At 51.6% G+C, this 16,929-nt stretch overlaps 1 protein-coding gene across 2 annotated transcripts in view; it reads left to right on the top strand.

Annotated features, from left to right (window-relative positions):
• The window catches only part of TMEM51 (transmembrane protein 51), a 47,995-nt gene that overhangs the window by 9,950 nt on the left and 21,116 nt on the right, over window positions 1-16,929 (top strand). The window lies entirely within an intron of this gene.

Raw genomic sequence — 16,929 nt, 5'->3', positions numbered from 1 at the left:
CTCTGAGGGGTGTGCATGTATATAAATATATATATTTTTATAAACAATAAAATTTACCCTTTTTCATGTCCAATTCAATGTACGAGTTTTGGCAAACACATACAATTGTGTAACCACCACTGTGATCAAGATATTAGAGAAGTCTCATTGTCCCCCCAAATTCCTTCACGCCGCCCCTTTATAGTCACCCCTGGCTCTTAACAACCAATAATGTTTGCTTATAGGCCTTACAGTGGTGCCTTTCCTGGGATGTCATACAGATGGAATCATACAGGGTGAAGCCTTTTGAGCCCGGCTTCTTTTACTCAGCATAACGCGTGCGAAGTTCCTCCACGCTGTGTTGTTCCACTGCACGGAGGTACCCCGGTTTGTTTACACGTGTTGAAGGGTATTTGGATTGTTTCTGGTTTAGGGTGATTATGACAAAAGCCGCTGTAAACATTCGTGTGCAGATATGGGGATGAACATAAGTTTTTCGTTTCTCTTGGGCAAATACCTGGGAGAGGGCTTGCTGGGTGTGTGTGGTAAGTGCATGTGTGTGAAGTGGCCAAGCTGAAAAAGTTTCGTGCTGATGATGCGGGGAGGGGAGGGCGGGAGGGGTGGACTTTTGTTGAGTACCTGCTGTGTGCCGCGCGCAGAGCCAGGGGCTTCATCCCACCCTCACCACAGCCTGGGAGACAATGGGTTCTGGCCTCCCCTTTACAGATGACCCACAGAAAAGGCAATTTCACATAATTCGACCTAATAAATGCAGAACTACTCTCTTTGAATCTGGGGGCAGCAGAGGGTGGGGGAGGTTGTAATAAGAGACGGTTTATCCATTATATGTTCTCATCTCCACACCCTCCCCTCCCAGCATCGCTCTGGTGTTTACACATCTTGATAACCTCCAGCCTCACTCAGAGTCGATTTGCTTAAGTGTGAAGCCCCTAACTTCCACAAGAAGGTTCTTCCCAGCTCCTACTCCCAGCACCAAGGCTATGCAGGGACTTAATAAAATATTAGTACCCTGCTCCCCTCCAATGTGGAACTTTAATGACCTGTGTTGAACACCCAGTAGAAACAGTTCGTCCCCTCTCCTTGAGTGATGTTTTTGCCTTTTCCCAACTGATGTGGGTTCAGATCTGTCAGGAAGGAAGTTGACTTCTCCCCAGCTGGGGACCTCCCCTTCCTCATGTCAGAGGAATGGAAGTAACAATGGGTTATGTATAGTTCTTAACTTAAGTCACTTTTTATTAACTCTTTTTGTTTAGTTAGAAAATATTTTGGGGGGAGGGTATAGCTCAAATGGTAGAATGCATGCTTAGCATGCACAAGGTCCTGGGTTCAATCTCCAGTACTGCTTCTAAAAATAAACAAATAAATAAACCTAATTACCACCACCACCCCCCAAAACAAAACTAAAAAAAAAATTCTGGTTTAAAAAATTTAAAAAAAAAGAACTTCTGGTTAAGAAAAAGAAAACATTTTTATCCATGATTTTAAAAAATCAAACAGTTTAAAATGCTATTCAATGAAAAAATGTAAATCTCTCCCATCTCAGACCCCAGTCCTTTTTCCCAGAGGGAACCTGGTGCATAATTTCCTGTATATGTTTCCAGAAGTTTTCTGTGCATATAATGATATCTGTAAACACTGCTTTTAGATAGTCCCCTGGTAGTCAAAACAATAAAGTGTTACAGTTGTCTGGATCATTTTGAAATTTTGGGGTAATTTTAAACTTGTAATAACTCATATCAGGGTCCTCAGAATTAGATTAAGGACCCACTAACTGCCTGAAATTTTTTTTTATTGAAGTATAGTCAGTTTACAATGTTGTGTCAATTTCTGGTGTACAGCATAATGTTTCAGGCATACATACACATACATATATTCGTTTTCATATTCTTTTTCATTATAGTTTACTACAAGATATTAAATATAGTTCCCTGTGCTATATAGAAGAAACTTGTTGTTTATCTATTTTATATATAGTAGTTAGTATCTGCAAATCCCAAACTCCCAATTTATCCCTTCCCACCCTCTTCCCCCCGGTAACCGTAAGTTTGTTTTCTATATCTGTGAGTCTGTTTCTGTTTTATGAATAAGTTCATTTGTGTCTTTTTTTTCTTTTTTTAGATTCCACATATAAGCGATATCAAGTCGTATTTTTCTTTCTCTTTCTGGCTTACTTGACTTAGAATGACGATCTCCAGTTCCATCTGTGTTGCTGCAAATGGCATTATTATATTTTTATGGCTGAGTAGTATTCCATTGTATAAATATACCACAGATTCTTTATTCAGTCATTTGTCGATGGACATTTAGATTGTTTCTGTGTCTTGGCTATTGTAAATAGTGCTGCTGTGAACATTGGGGTGAATGTATCATTTCAAAGTAGAGTTCCCTCTGGATATATGCCTGAAATTTTCCATCAAACCTTCCATCTCTGCATTTTTCAGAGGAAGGTCAGGAGCTCTCATCAGATTTTTAAAGGGGTCTATAGCCTGAAAAACAGAAAGGAAGAAGCATGTCTAGTGATGTACAAGAAGCAACCTTGTATGGATACACAGGAGATAAGTGTGTAATTAGCTGAGGGTACAGGTTCTGAATTTATGAATCATTGGTGCTCAGTTTTGGGGCTGGAAGCTGACGGAGCCATTGATCGAACAGAGGGACGTGCCGGGCTGAGCGAGCGGGGATGAAGTGCGTGTTCTTCAGCCCTGGGTGCTTCTGCTGACTCACTGCATGTGGGGAAGTATGCTGGCAGCTTTACAACTCTCGTATGCTCTTGCCCAGTTACTGGGAACTGGGACGAAGTTGCCCAGTCACTGGGAAATTCTCATCGAGAGGAGCAGACAAACCTGCTTCCTACAAGAGAGTTTCAGGCTGAAAAATACTCAAAAAAGAGTTTCGGGAAGTTCCCCGAAGGCAGAGCTGTATCCGGTGGGTGAGGACAGTCACGGATGCTTGAGGAAGTAGCCTTTCGGGGGTCAGCATCCTTGATGGAGTTGTGGGGGAGGGGGGCGGCCAGCCAAGTCTTCCCAGCACCCCAGTTTCGGGGTGGCCTTGGAGGAGGCAGATCCTGGGCTGGCTGGCTGGCTGGCTGGCGAGAGGGTCTGACCTTACTAGGTATTTCTAACATTAGTTTAAATGTTTGTAGCAATTGCGGCTGGCACTCTTCTAAGCATTTTGTATATATTAACTCATAACTCATTGATCCTCATAACTGCCATGGGGAGACTCTGAGGTCGGAGGAGGCTATGTACTGTGCAAACCACTCCACACCGCAACAGCTTAAGAGGCTTAGTAGGTCACAGTGTAATGCGTTGGGTGGGGCAGGTAAGCTCTTTGCCCCATGCGGTCACTCAGGACAGCCTGGGGCTCCCCTGCCTCCCCTTCCCGCTAGGCTGCTACTTTGTGGGTCTCAGCTGAAATGTTGCTGTCTCTGAGGGCCCTCCCTTGACCGCCTGGTCTGAGGGACCATCCTCCACCTTTACTCTTATACTACTTTGTTTTCTCTTCCGAACATCGCTTGTTAATCCATCCCTTTCATGTGTCTGTCTCTTGCAGTAGAAGAGAAGCTTCCTGAGAACAGGCCTCTTTGTCTTGTTCACGCCTGTGTTCGTGGTGCCTGGCCCCCAGCCTTTGCTCAGGGAGTGTTTGTTGAATGAATGAATGAAGTCAGCAGAGATTTGTTGAGACGTTCTGTGGTGTGATAGGCGTGGCTCTGTGCCTTCCAGGACACGGACAAATGCCCAGAGGTGGTAGTAAGAACACAGGGACGAGGCCCTGCCTGCTTAACTTTAAATGCAGTTAAAGCGAGAAAGTAGGATTGAACATGACTCCGTCCAGAACCCTGTGAGTGGCCAGGGGAGGGTGGCTAAGACAGGTGACCCCCACTGACAGCTCAGAGGAGCTGCTTCCTGCTGGCTGCGGAGGAGGTGTCCTGGAGAAGGGGGATGAGAGCTGGATGTGGACAAAGGGGAGACCTTCCTGGTTAGCTGGGGGGGAGGGGAGCGAGCCAAGGCAGAGAGGCCCACCGTGGGCAGAGGCTGGGAGGCAGATCTATGTGACTGGAGGGGTGACCCCAGTACTGTTTCCCTCCCTTGGACGGGACTCCGATGTTGCACTCATCTTCATTCTGGCAGAGAACATGTATTGATCCACCCCAGTCTTGCTGGTGCCTGGTACAGGGCCCTGCACACAGCGGCCACTCAAGGAACATGGCAAGTAAGGCAGAACGGGGCAGTCCAAACCCTCCCAGGAGATTTGGACTTTCTCCTGGAGGCTGTGAGGGACTCCTCTGATGTTTTGACAGACACGGTGGCTGGAGGGTTGGTGTGGCTACACCTATCGGCCAAGAAAGCCTTAGAAAAGCGGGTTATAGTAACTATGAGCTTCAACAGGGCCTGAGAAACAGGACGGAGATGGTTGGGGCAGGAAGAATCCCTGCAGAGAAAGGCTTTGAGAAGGAAGAAGAAACAAGTCTGGGGACCAACTGAATGTGGAAGCGAGCATGAGTTCCAAGCGCATGGGTCTCACAGGATGCAGCAGGGGATGTTAGGGAGAGGGTCTGTCCAGACATGAGGCAGCAGGGAGTGGTGGGGACTGTGGCAAAAGGGAAGGCAGGCCGCTTCTTTAGGAGGCAGCTGTGATTCAGCACCAGCTGCTGGTTACATGTGAGCACTGGGGCCAGGCTTACCAGATCTTCAAGTTTTGTACATGAGATTATCCATGGCAACTACTCTATTATTTAAATAAATAACACTTCACAGCCCAGATGAGATATGTCCACAGCCAGATATAGGCCTTAGGCTGCCAGTTTGAGACCCAGGAGTGTGTCTGTGCTGTGCGTGGAGTAAGGAAGGAGAGAATGCTGAAGGGCACTGAGATTTCAAGCCCAGGTCAGTGAGGGAAGGGCCTCTTGCACTGGGACTGGGAAGTCTGGAGGAGAAGGGGACTGGGGAATGGAAGATGTTGAAGTGACATGGATGGTCATATGACAAAGGAGGACACAGACTGGCAAAAACAGCTCTTCTGGGGGAACAGCTGGATTACAAAGAGCATTGGTTAGAGGCAGGTGGTCTCTGTGGGACCGTCTCCCAGATGTTTCTGTAAGGGGTTCATTCTGTTTCAGATCTAGCTGGAGGGTTGCCTTAAGACTGCCTGATTTGCACCCTGCTAGGAGGCAAACGTAAGAACGCTGTGTTCGAGCCCTAGAGACACAGGTTCAAATCCTGGGTCGGCCCCTTGCTATCAGGGACCTGGGGCAGAGTCCCCTCGGGCCCCTCTCCCCTGGGTCTGTATCCCACATGGATGAGAAGGCTGGCCTTGATGGGTTGGGAGGGGGCGTCCCCAGCCCCCTCCCCAGTTCCCCGTGCTCCACACAGAGTGCTAAAATAGTTGTCTCGAGGCAACCCTCGTTTCCAAAACGAGGGGTTCAGACGGGGTGCACCCAGGGCCCTTCCTGGTTTCCCTCATCCCACCCGCGCCTCATGAATCCCGCCTCACCCAGTGCGGCTGCTTCCCCTCGGCCACCCAGGGCCACAGCGCACCCTAACTGTCAGACGGAGCCTCCCTTCACTGCAGGGGTCTCTCAGCCCCCCGGGGAGGCATCCGGAAGAACAGTTAACATCTGCCTCCCTGGTCAGGGCAGCCGGAGATCATCCCTGAGGCCGTGGATCTGGTTTGGGCGTAGTTTTGTCTGACGTGAGCCGTGTCCTCCTGGGGCTTCTAGTCTCTGGCCGGAGGGAGGGTGCCACGGGCCCCTCGGGATTAACACCAGGCCGCAGTGTGTGCACTGAGGTTTAACACGGGCTTACTGTGGGCCGGGTACCGGGTTACCTGGTTTATCTGGGTTGTTTTACGTAAGTCCCACAACAATGCACTAGAGGTGTTCTGTTATGACACCCACTTTGCAGAAGAGGAAACTGAGGCTTGGTGAAGTCGCTTGCTCCTCTCCCTCCCTCCATTGCAGAGCTGGGGCTCCCTGGCTCTCAGGAGATCCCACTGTTTAGCTGTAGAAGGCTAAGCAAATGGGTGTATTAGGAGCATCGTGGAGAAGGTGGGATTAAAGCTGAGACCGAATGGGAGGGAGGTGGGAGAACACGGCTGGAGGAACAGCCAGGTGCATGAAAGGGCCGTGTGCTCTGTTCCCCCGCCCCATGCATCGGGGAGTATTTCTCAGTTATCAGCAGTCACCAACTGCATCCCTTAAACCTAAAGGGGATGCAAAATGAAGTCCTAGCACTGCATCAGGACCAACCGTGTGAAGGCTGCCCGGCATGGTGTTAAATGCTCTACCCGCTCGAGTGAGTGCCTTCCTTCTGGCAGCTCCATTAGAGAGACACATCTCTTATTATGTAGTAACAGCTGAAATAACTTGCTCAAGCTCATGCAACCAGGAAGTGGTATGGCTGGGAGTCGAACCTAGAACCTCCTAGCTCCAAAGCCAGACCTTTTAACCTTGCAAAGGCGTTAGGACTTTGCTGAGTGAGGCACGTGTGGCTGGAATCCCTGGGGCAGAGCTGAGAGGCAGTCTTGGTGGAGGCATAAATCAGTCCCTGGTCCTCACTGGCCCGGTTCTTCACTGCAGCTCTTGCAAGCCTCAGCTGCCCTACTGGGTCCTTCCACACTGTCTGCATCCTCACGTCCAGCTGACTCCCCAGGCTCCACCTTGGTTCTCGCTCAGGATGAGGGTTCCGAGGCTTCCGTGAGCATCCGAAGCACTCAGGGAGCTTGCTTAAAGCAGATCCTAGACCCTACCCTGGATTCTGAATCTGTAAGTCCACACTGGGGCCCTAAAACCTGCATATTTAGCAAATCCTGCCCCACCTCTGCCTGGTAGGGGATGCAGGGATTCTTGGGTAATAATGGGTCTCAAGTTACTGCTCCCTGACCCCTGGTTCATCCAGCCACTGCCACCTCCTTTTCTGCACCTCATGTTGTTTAACTGAAGTACAACTCCAGTATCATGAGCTAGTACTGCTGGTGTCCCCATTTTACAGATGAGGAAAGCAAGGCTCAGAAAAGTGATGCAGTTTGCCTAAGGCCACCCAGACAGACTTGGATTTTAATCACCACTTACTCTAACCACATCGCTCTACTGCCTCTGCTCAGTTGGCATTGGGGGTCCATCGGGGTCCCTGGTGGAGTCTAGACGAAGGACTGTGAGTGATTCATTCTTATCACATTCAGTCTGCAGACAATGGGGAAGGAGGCATGAACCTTTGGCAATGAGAAGAGCCTTTGCATTATTTCCATGGGCTTTGCCGCCCTTGTATGAACAGGTGTCATCACTAGTTAGAACTCAGAATTGGTTCAGCTTTCAAAGCTCCATGTGAATCAAACTGTGGAATGACTCAAGGATCATTGGTTAGGAAGACAGATTCCTCTGTGACCCAGGACAGATCCAATAACCTCTGCGGGCTTCTCACCTGGATAGAGGGCTTAAAAGAGAGCAGGTCAGGGAATCCCACCCAATCTGGGCTGCAGCACCTTGAGAGAGGGTCAAAGTCAGTGCCTCTCCCTGTGCCCCAGCAATCCCACTCCTTGGTAGTGATGGAGGGAAAGGCCTACACGGGCCACACAAAGACTCTTAGACCAACGCCCGTAGCAGCTTGTGCCCAGCAGCCCAAACGAGAAAGCAGTCCAGGTGTCCAGCAACAGGCGGCCAGATAGACAGTGGTGTCACCGGATAGTGTCCGCCTGAGCAAGAGAAAGGAACCAAACAAACTACAAACACAGACAGCACCATAGATGAACAAAAGAAGGCAGACAGGGAGCTCACACTGTATGAATCCATTTATGTAAACTTCTGGTACAGCCAACAGTAACCAGCAGTGACAGAAAGCAGGTCCGTGACCGCCTGGGTGGGGGGCGATTCGAGCAAGGCGCACACAGGGAGCCTTCTGGGGCGATGGGTATGGCTTCTAACTTGATCTAAGCAGTGGTTATGTGGACGTATGTTGTTAGAACTTGTCAAACTGTACACTAAGCTCTATGCATTCTACTGGATATAAATTATACTTTTTAAGTAAACAAGTAAATGAGCAGATGCCTCCGCCCCAGCTCTGGCCACTCAGCGTCAGCAGTCTTGGGTGGGGCCAGAGGCATCTGCATTTTGGCACCCTGGACTCTAATCACCAAGGTCTCTTCTGGCTAGGATGCTGAGCACCTACGGTTAGACTGTTTTTAAGCGTAAAACTCAACTGGGGTCAAAGTCTGGTCCCAGGGCGGGCTCTTGATAATTGGCAAGACCAGCTCTAAGCTGTGGACAAAGCACCCTCAGTCACTGGGCTGATCCTGGCCATGTGCCGGGCATCACAGGGTCTGCTGTGCTGGAGACAGAGGGCAGGACTCCCGCACAGGGCTGCAGGCATCTGCCAGGCACTGGGCATCAGGCAGAACTAGACAGGCCCTCTCTGGATCCTGTCTCTCTGCCCTCCAGAAAATAATGACTTTGTATGTTGAAGAGCTGTTGTGTTATGTTGTTTTATGTACACGTTGAATTATATAAGAGGACGTGTGGTGCAGTTCTTAGGAGCCTCACCTCAGAGTCAGCCTAGGGCTCAAGCCCTCACATCGCCACAATTAGCTGTGTGTCTTCATGCAAGTGACTTAACCTCTCTGAGCTCCTCCTCTGTGGAATGAGGAAGATGGCAGTACTGCTTAAAAGTGCCTTGAGCAAGGGAAGCATTTAGTAAATGTTGGCTGTTACAATGATTATTACCCACTTTAATGCTTATAATAACCCTATGGGTATAGGTGCTATTCTTATCCCCATTTTACAGAGCAAAAACTGAGGCTCAGAGAGGTCAAGTCTCTGGTCCAAAGTCACGCAGACAGGACCATGGAGCTAGAACTAAAACTCAGGTCTGCCTAACTGCTGAGGCTTTTCACTGCACCACACTGCTGGCAGCTCTGTGGAATGGGGATCAGTACAGAAGCCCCCCATGTACCCAAATGAGAAGCCATCTCTCATTGAGCAAGAGATGCTCCCTTCTTCAGGAAGGCTGTGTGTACTGGTTCAGAAAGCAGGTTCACATCCTGGCTCTACCAGCCGTGGAACCCAGGGCAAGCTGCCTAACCGCCTCAGTTTCCCATCTGTTAGATGAGGGTGCTAGTCCTGACCTTAAAAGGCTGTCATGCATCGGTCTGTGTATAGCACACGGAGTGGCATCCAGCCCATGGTACGCCGTGAGACCTGTCAGCTTTGTTTACCGTCACTGCAAGGTCACACACCTCCCTTGGTTTGTGACTGAGCCAGGTGGAGGCCGAGAGGACAGGAGGTTGTCCTTCATGCCTTCAGGGAGTGACAGGACAGTCTTCAGGGTGGCTTGTGTCAGCAGGTGAAGCAGATGCCTTTCTGACTCGCGTGCAGGGAAAGCTGGCGTTCCGTGGTTAAAACCCTCTCTCAGATTCTCTCATTTTAAAAACTCAAAGCCTTGTTCCCAGCCTTGTCCCGTGTTTCTAACCATCATGTTTACTCCGTTGGAAGAGATCGGGGCTGATGGTCACTGTAATGTCTAAATGGACGGCAGGCTTCCTGCCGCATGGAGCTGGCTCTCAGATTGGGGGCAGGGGAGCGGCATCAGGTGCTGGACAAGACTGGACCCAAGATGGACAAACAACCCTTTTGTTTGTTGATTTTGTGGATTCTTTTTTTTTTCTTTTTTGCCAGCATCTTGGGAACCACAGTGTGGGTTTCTCAAGCTGCTCGGTTTCCTTTGGGTTGAAAACAAAAATAAAAGGCAAACCATCAAATCATGATGTCCAGCTGCCCATGTGAGACTCCGCGAAGGCTGGTTTGTAGATGAAGATTGTGTGACCACACTAGGCTGAAAGCAAGGTGGCCACCCTGTGCAGCGTGTCACTCCTAGATTCCAACTCCTGTGCTCTTCTTGTCTCTGTGACCCTGAGGAGGTGTCTGTCTGCCTCTCTGAGCCTCAGTGTCCTCATCTGGGAAATGGGTACAATTGTGGCACCCACCCTGTGGGACTCGTGAGGTCTTAGCACAGTGCCTGGCATGCGGTACAGACTCGGCAAGCATTAGCTACCGTGGTTATCTGTTTGCTAGACCTGCTCTGAGTTGAACTGTTCAAGCTCTGGGTCTCCCACCAACTGGCTGTGTGACCTTGGGCAAATTACTTCACCACTCTGAACTTCAAGTTATTCACTTGCCAAATTGAGACCCTTTGTTCCCTATGTAAAGGCTTGTCCTGAGGATTAAATTCAAGAAGGTGATTGTGCTGGCGATGTGACGATGGGGACACGTGGCCCGGACTCTCAGGGAGGTCAAACAAGGTCATATGTGTCCCCCGAAGTATCCTGGATCTGCAATGCTGCAAGTACCTGGTACATCCCCGAGTGAGAAGGAACGTGGCTGATGCTCCTTGGAGCGAGGTTGAGGGTAGCAGGAAGGGCCGTAGAAGGAAAGCCCTAGATCTCCAGCGATGAACACCAGTCACTTTCCGGGTGGCAGTGAGGGGTGAAGGCTTGCCCGCTGCCAGAGGGCGTGGAAACAGTGATTGTCCCTTAGCTTGAGTGGCCTGAGTCTTCCGTGCTGGGCTTGTTTCTGGACTCACATCTGGAAGTGGAGTGTTCCATAGCAACAGTCTTCAGGAACATACGGATAGACAGGCTTTGCTTACACAGATTCCAAATACAAAGATGGAAATTACCCCAAAGCACATGAAGGGATTATGATTCCCCAACAGCAGAATTCTTTATTTTATATAAAGTATTCACTAGGAATTTCTTCTCAATGTCAAGCACCCCTTCATGCAGGTAAAATGTGGTTTAATTTATGAATAAGAGGGCAGGTGGCACGGTGGGAGTGGGTGCAGTGGCGGGGGCCAGGTTGCCCCCCAACCGCCCCAGATGGAACCCCTACTCTGCCTGTTATGAGACCATGTGTCACGTGCCTCTGCTTCCTCATCTGTGAAATGGGGATTATCATAAATAGTACCTGTCTCACCTCTTAGGTTTCATGAAGAATAAACAAGATGATCCACGTTAAGAAAAGGTACTGCCCCACAGTAAGGGCACGATACTTGTGCGTATTATTAATTCCAAAAACATTTGCAGAGCACCTTCTCTGTGCCTGGTGCCGCCTACACTGGACCTGCCCTCACAGAGCTTTCTCTGGGCGTGGGATTTGGGGAGAGACAGACAAAACAGAACGTAAACAAGATGACTGTGAGTTGCCATCATAGCTGTGTCCCAAACCAGGAGGGCGCTAAGATGTAACGTCACGTGGGGCCACAACTTGCAAATGTCTGGACTGAGACGCCTCCCCGTGTTAGTGACATTGAAGTGACATGAAGAGGAGCCAGTGGTGAGGGGCAGAGCGGTTGGAGTGCGGGGTAGGGGTGAGGGGCAGACTGGGCCAACTTGTCCCTGGAAGATGCACCTCACCCATGGACAGGCAGCTTCTGCTCCAGCAGATCCAGGGCGGACCTGAGCTTCTCCCTTCCTCACCAGTTCCAGGGCTGCCGAGGCTGCTGGTCCACAGGCTGCACCGTGAGTGGCTGGGACTGGAAGACGGCAGAGGGAGCCAGGGTCTGGGCGGCAGAGCCCCTGGAAGGCAGGTGGGGAGTTTGGATTTTATTCCTGAAGGCCGTAGGAAGCCAGGCAGGAGAGTGACATGATTGAAGGACACTTTCAGAAGCTCCTTTTGGCTGCTGTGGGCGGAGGACTTGCTGGGGCCAGGCTGGGAGCGGGGAGACCAGATAGGAGGCTTTGTGATAGTGGCCCAGGTGACAGTGGCAGCAATGGAAGAGGCAGGAAGTAGGTTTATTTGAGAACTTTGGGGAGGCAGATTGGCAACACTTGCTGAGGTGCTGAATAGAGATAGCCTTAATAACCTTAATAGATATTATTATACGTGCTTCATTTTAAAATAATTTAAACCAATAGTCTAACACAGTGGTTCTCAGCTGGGGGTCACCCCCCTCCCCCTGAAATCCAAGGGACATTTGGCAATATCTGGGATCAAGATGCTACTGGCGTCTAATGGGTGGAAACCAGAGATGCTACTAAGTAGCTTATGATACACAGGACAGCCCCCCAGCAGAGAGTTATTGGGCCCAACATGTCAGTGGTGCCGAAGCCGGGAAACCCCGGTGTAGAGGCGTGGAAGTCGGAAGTGCACAGCCCCCTCCTCTCGCCCCAGCCCCACAACCCAGAGATAACCACTGATACCAGTTTGCTGCCCAACTGCCCAGGTGGTAATCTGTGCACATACAGGATACAGATTTCCTGTGAACAGCCTCACCCCGGAAGGGGTGCTAAGGAAATGCTCAGTGCACTGAGCCGGGCACAGAGGCGGGCACCTGTTTGTTTTGGCAAATCTGCTCTGCTCCCACCCGCTGAAGGTCAAGCCCAGCCAGAGGAGTGGGAGGTGGGCAAGTGGCCTAAAACCTCCTTCCCCTATAAATTGTGGTAGTCTTTATTTTCTCCAAAGAGCTCTCTGAAAACTGCACATTGCTGTGACACAGGCAGCCTCTCTAACTGGGACTAACTTAGGAAATCCAGAATTTCAATTCCGGAAGACACTATGGGATAATCTGGTCCCACCCAACTTCTCATTTCACTGATGGGAAAACTGAGGCCCGACACTTTTTTGCAAATGGAAAAATCCTTTTATAATAGACTCTTCTTAATTTTAATTGCAGGTTTTTAATGTAATGCACGGTGACAGTTTATGTTTCTGGTTTCTTTCCCCCCTTGGACATGCCCCTGTGTGAAGTTGGTGACAGCGGCAGACAAAGAGGGTATATTTTAGCCTCGCAGTTCTGAAGTGCTGTGTGTAGACCCTGGCCTCTCAGTGACAAACACTTCTTCAGTTGGTAGCAAGATTAGAAAACCAAAGGACAGTGTATTAAATTTCCCTGAAATCAAAACCAGTTTCACTTTAAGAGTGTCCTGCACTCCGGGATTCTCTCCTCCTGTTTTTGCTGTTCCCTTGGCCGTTCTGCTGCGAATGGATGGCAGAGCAGAGGGGAGGATGCTCTTTGTTTGGGGTTTGTTTCGTTTGAGTGCCCTTGCGAGGAAGAAGAGAGAGGTTGCAGCCCAGTGTCAGTCTTCTCAGAAGATCGGGAGGGATGTTACTGGTCTGTGAACTCTGGGATCTGGGAAGCACTGGTTTGATCTCTTTTCACTGGTCTTACTGAGGTCAATTTCAATGCAGCCTCGGGTACAGAATGCTGCTGCCGGGGGCTCTCCTCCTCTCCCCAAGCTCCTGTCCTTTCTGAGGCCCCAAGGAGCCCCCCAAGTAGAGAGAATGATGCCCCACCCCTGTAGGCCCCCAGGTGAGGACCGCGCAGGTCTGGGAGGTCAGCTGGGCGCCAACACCTGGAATCCAGCTCTGGTCTCCATCGGCCAGCCCCTCCCCACCCCCTACTAAAGGATACAACCCCTACCTGCCAGTAAGAGAGATAGGAGCCTTCGTGAGGAGGGGGTGCACTAGGAAGGCTCCCCAGCAACCCTCTGCACCTGTCTCCCCAGATCCCTCAGGTGAAGAGGAAGGGCCTGAACACCAAGCTAAGGTGCCTTTGACTCTTTGGTCCTGGGGAGCCCCTGCAGGTGTCTGAGCAGGCGAGAGACAGGGTGAAAGGCTGTTTCTGGGAGCTCAAAATGGCAGCAGCGTGCTGGAGGAATTGGACAGAAAGGAGAGACTGAGGGCAGGAAGCCAGGTGGGCACCCAGAGGTGGAAGGGTTCACCCTAGAGTGTAGCAGTGGAAAGGAAAACGAGGAAGTGGTGGGTCTTTGGACAAGACTTGGGCCTGGAGAGGTGAGGGGCAGCCAGGAGTCATGGACGAGCTGGCTTTCCAGCCCAGACGAGGAGAATGGTGACTCGGCCCGTGTGGGAAACCGGCTGAGGTCATGGAGCCTCTCCCAGCCTCAGTTATGTTATCTGCAGAGATGGGCCCGTGGGGAGGATGAAATGAGTGTGCGTGGAAATTGCGTAGAAATCAGCCAGGGCCAAGAAAAGCGGCAGGCGGGGGCCCAGGGCCTGTCAGCAGGGCTTTATCCTGGGGGTGATGGGGAGCCATGGAGGGGTCTTGACTAAGAGTGTTGCCTTTTGGCAAGATCACTGAAGAGCAGTGGAGAGAGGGCAGGCCGGGAGGCCATGGAGGCAGCCTTTGTGGCCAGTGTTTAGGTGAGGCGTGAGGTCAGCCTGGACCAAGCAGGAGGTGGTAGGCCCCCTTGGAGAGTGGCCTCTCCCCAGGGCCCAACTTGCTTCTTGTCCCTTTGTGCTCGGGCAGCCACTGCAGTGCATGCAGGTGGCAGGCGTGGGGCCCCAGCAGCCCCGCTCCGGGGCTCTCTGTGACCATGTCTGTGCACACGGACCGTTTGCTGGGCCGGCCCCCGTAACAGCTGCCGGCACCCAGAGGCCTGGCTGTTTGACCAGAGAGGCAGCAGCTGCCCAGTGGTGGGCGCATGAGGCCCAGCCCTGGTCCAGATCCACCTTTCTTTCTGAACTGCCCATACCCCCCAACCCCATCTCCCAGCCCCTGCCCCTCCCCTCAGCCCCAGCACTCTCCCGCCTGCTCCCACTCTGGTGCCTGGTCAGGGACCAGATCCTCACACCCCGCTTCTCCCCCCTTCCTCCTCCGTGCTGTCACGTGTTCCCCTCCATTATTGCTCACTTTTCTCTCCTTCTTTGGGTTGTTCATGTCTCTCTGTTCCTTCTGGTCCCTCTCCCCAGTTTGTCAGCTCTCACAATTAATCTTTCTTCCCTTTTGCCCCTCCTTGGCATGTACGGCTGAGGACACATTGCTGCTGATGGCTCCCTTGGTGCCCGGCAGAGTGCCTGGTCCTCAGGTTAGAGAGATGGCATCCCCTCGGGTGTGTCTGCCTGTCCCCCGTCCCCACACACCCTTCCAATGCATTCCCTTCCTCCTTCCTTTTTTCCTCTGCGTGTATCTGTTCGCTCTATGTACATTGTAACCTTGGCAATGATGTACATTATAACCTTGGCAATGACATTTTCAAGGGCAGGCCTGGTTCTTCCGCCCTCTGTTTTCTGCTAACCACCTAGAGGCATTCCCAGCCCGGTGATTTATGACAATATCTATTGGGCGATGTGTTCTAGCGGAGTGCCCCAGGGACAGATTTGCCACCCTACAGCCCTGTGACAGTGTCCTTCCTCAGTCATGTCCATGGCCACCGGTCTCTTTTAGTGAGGGACTCTGATAGTCATCCTCAAAACATTCCAGCCAAGGGAAGAGACCGAGTAAGCCTGGAATCAGGCCTTGACTCTCACGCCATGTTCCAGAACCCCCACTGGTGGCCTGGCTCTGCAGTCTGAGTGGGCATGGGAGGGGAATGCCTGTCGGGAGTGTGTGGCCGCTGCCGGCTCTGTCAGCACTAGCTTGCCTCAGACAAGGGAAGGTTGGGGGCAACTGGCTGGTTTGGCTTTTTTGGGGGGGGGGGGTTTAGTCATTTATTTTACTAGGCCAAGAGGGTATGTATTGGTTCATATGGCAGAGGGGTAGGTCCAGTGGGATTCTTGGGTTCAAGGGGTGTCCTCTGGAGTCTTGCTCACTCTCCACCCCAGCTCTCCTTTTCTCCATGCTGGCCCCTCCTCGGGCAGCCTCTCCCCTTGCAAGGACCAGATGGCCACCAGCATGGGGGTTACATCTTGTCCTAACAGCAAACCCAGCAGGGGAGGGCGCTGCAGCAGAGGGCCGGACTGCCCCCTTGGCATTGCCTCAACAGTGGAAAGTTGAGTCCTATTGGTCCTAGCTGGACTGGTGCCCCGCCCATTGGGAAATAGGAAATCTGATTGGCCACGCCTGGCCACGCCCAGTCTTAGAGCCAGGAGAAGCCTCCCCTCCCACAACACACTCAGCATCCAGACGCTCACCCAGGTAGCCCTGGGGAGCCTGGCTCCCTCAGCCCAGTGTGGCCCTTCCCCTGGGCCTCCAGTGACCCTGCTCGGGAGTGACCAGTGCAGCAGGCTGTGGGTCACGACTCGAAAGGTCTACGGGGAGACTTCTGGGATAACAGTAAGCACGCCTCAGGTTCCCTGTTTGCAGTTTTCCTGTTTGACATTGGAGTTTTATAAAGAGAAGGCATACATGCGGGGTACGTGTTACGGAGTGATTTCTCTACGATGTCTGTTGCCACATTCCCGCGCACGTGGACTGCCACCGCGACTGTTGCGGGTGTGCAGTTCCTGCGTGTGGAATCAGTGACTGGTGGGGGCACTGCCGGGCTTACTCCTGCCCCTCGGGGCCCACCCTCACCGGGCAGCGCCCGCCAGCCAGCCGTGCCCAGCGCGTCAGGGCCACTCAGGAAACGGCGGCTATTTTATCATCACTGTAATTACTGCTGCTGGTGGTAGTGGTGGTTAGTCTCATAATTGCATGGCCATTGTTATTGTTCTGGAAGTTTCTCCCGGTTCAGGGAGCAATTTTGACCTTTGATCACCCTGACCTGCTCTGGCTACCTTTGCTTCAGTGATAATGTTCTGTGCCAAAACGTATGTAGTTTCATTCCTCAGCTGATCTTAGATCTAAACACCCTGCAGGGTGGACCCAAGGCCAGACCTGGCAGATATTTAATAAACGCTAATTTTAAAAAGTGCCATCAAAGCTCCTCGTGGGGCAGAGACAATGTGGCGTATGTCCTGGCCTGAGGGGACAGCAGACATGACTGGAACACCCACCGATGAACTGGAGACTGTGACACCCAACATGGGACTTCCAGGTGGGTGAGCTGGGTTTGAATCTGGACAGAGCCTGTCTTCTCTGACTGCTCACCACCCTTGGCCCCCTTTCCTTCCTCTTGCAGTGGAGGTGAGGGAGCAGCCAGGGAGTGTTTTGATGATTCAGGTTACATGATGTACCAGAGTGTCCAGCTTGGTGCCCGGGTCCAGGAAGGGCTCTGAGTGTGGGCATTGAGTCGCAACCCTCAACATTGTGCTGTGGCAGCTCA

This window comes from Vicugna pacos, chromosome 13 (assembly GCF_048564905.1).
Source record: "Vicugna pacos chromosome 13, VicPac4, whole genome shotgun sequence".
NCBI classification, from domain to species: Eukaryota; Metazoa; Chordata; class Mammalia; order Artiodactyla; family Camelidae; genus Vicugna; species Vicugna pacos.
Note: the sequence above shows the minus strand (reverse complement) of the source record. Positions and strands in the feature narration are given on the sequence as shown.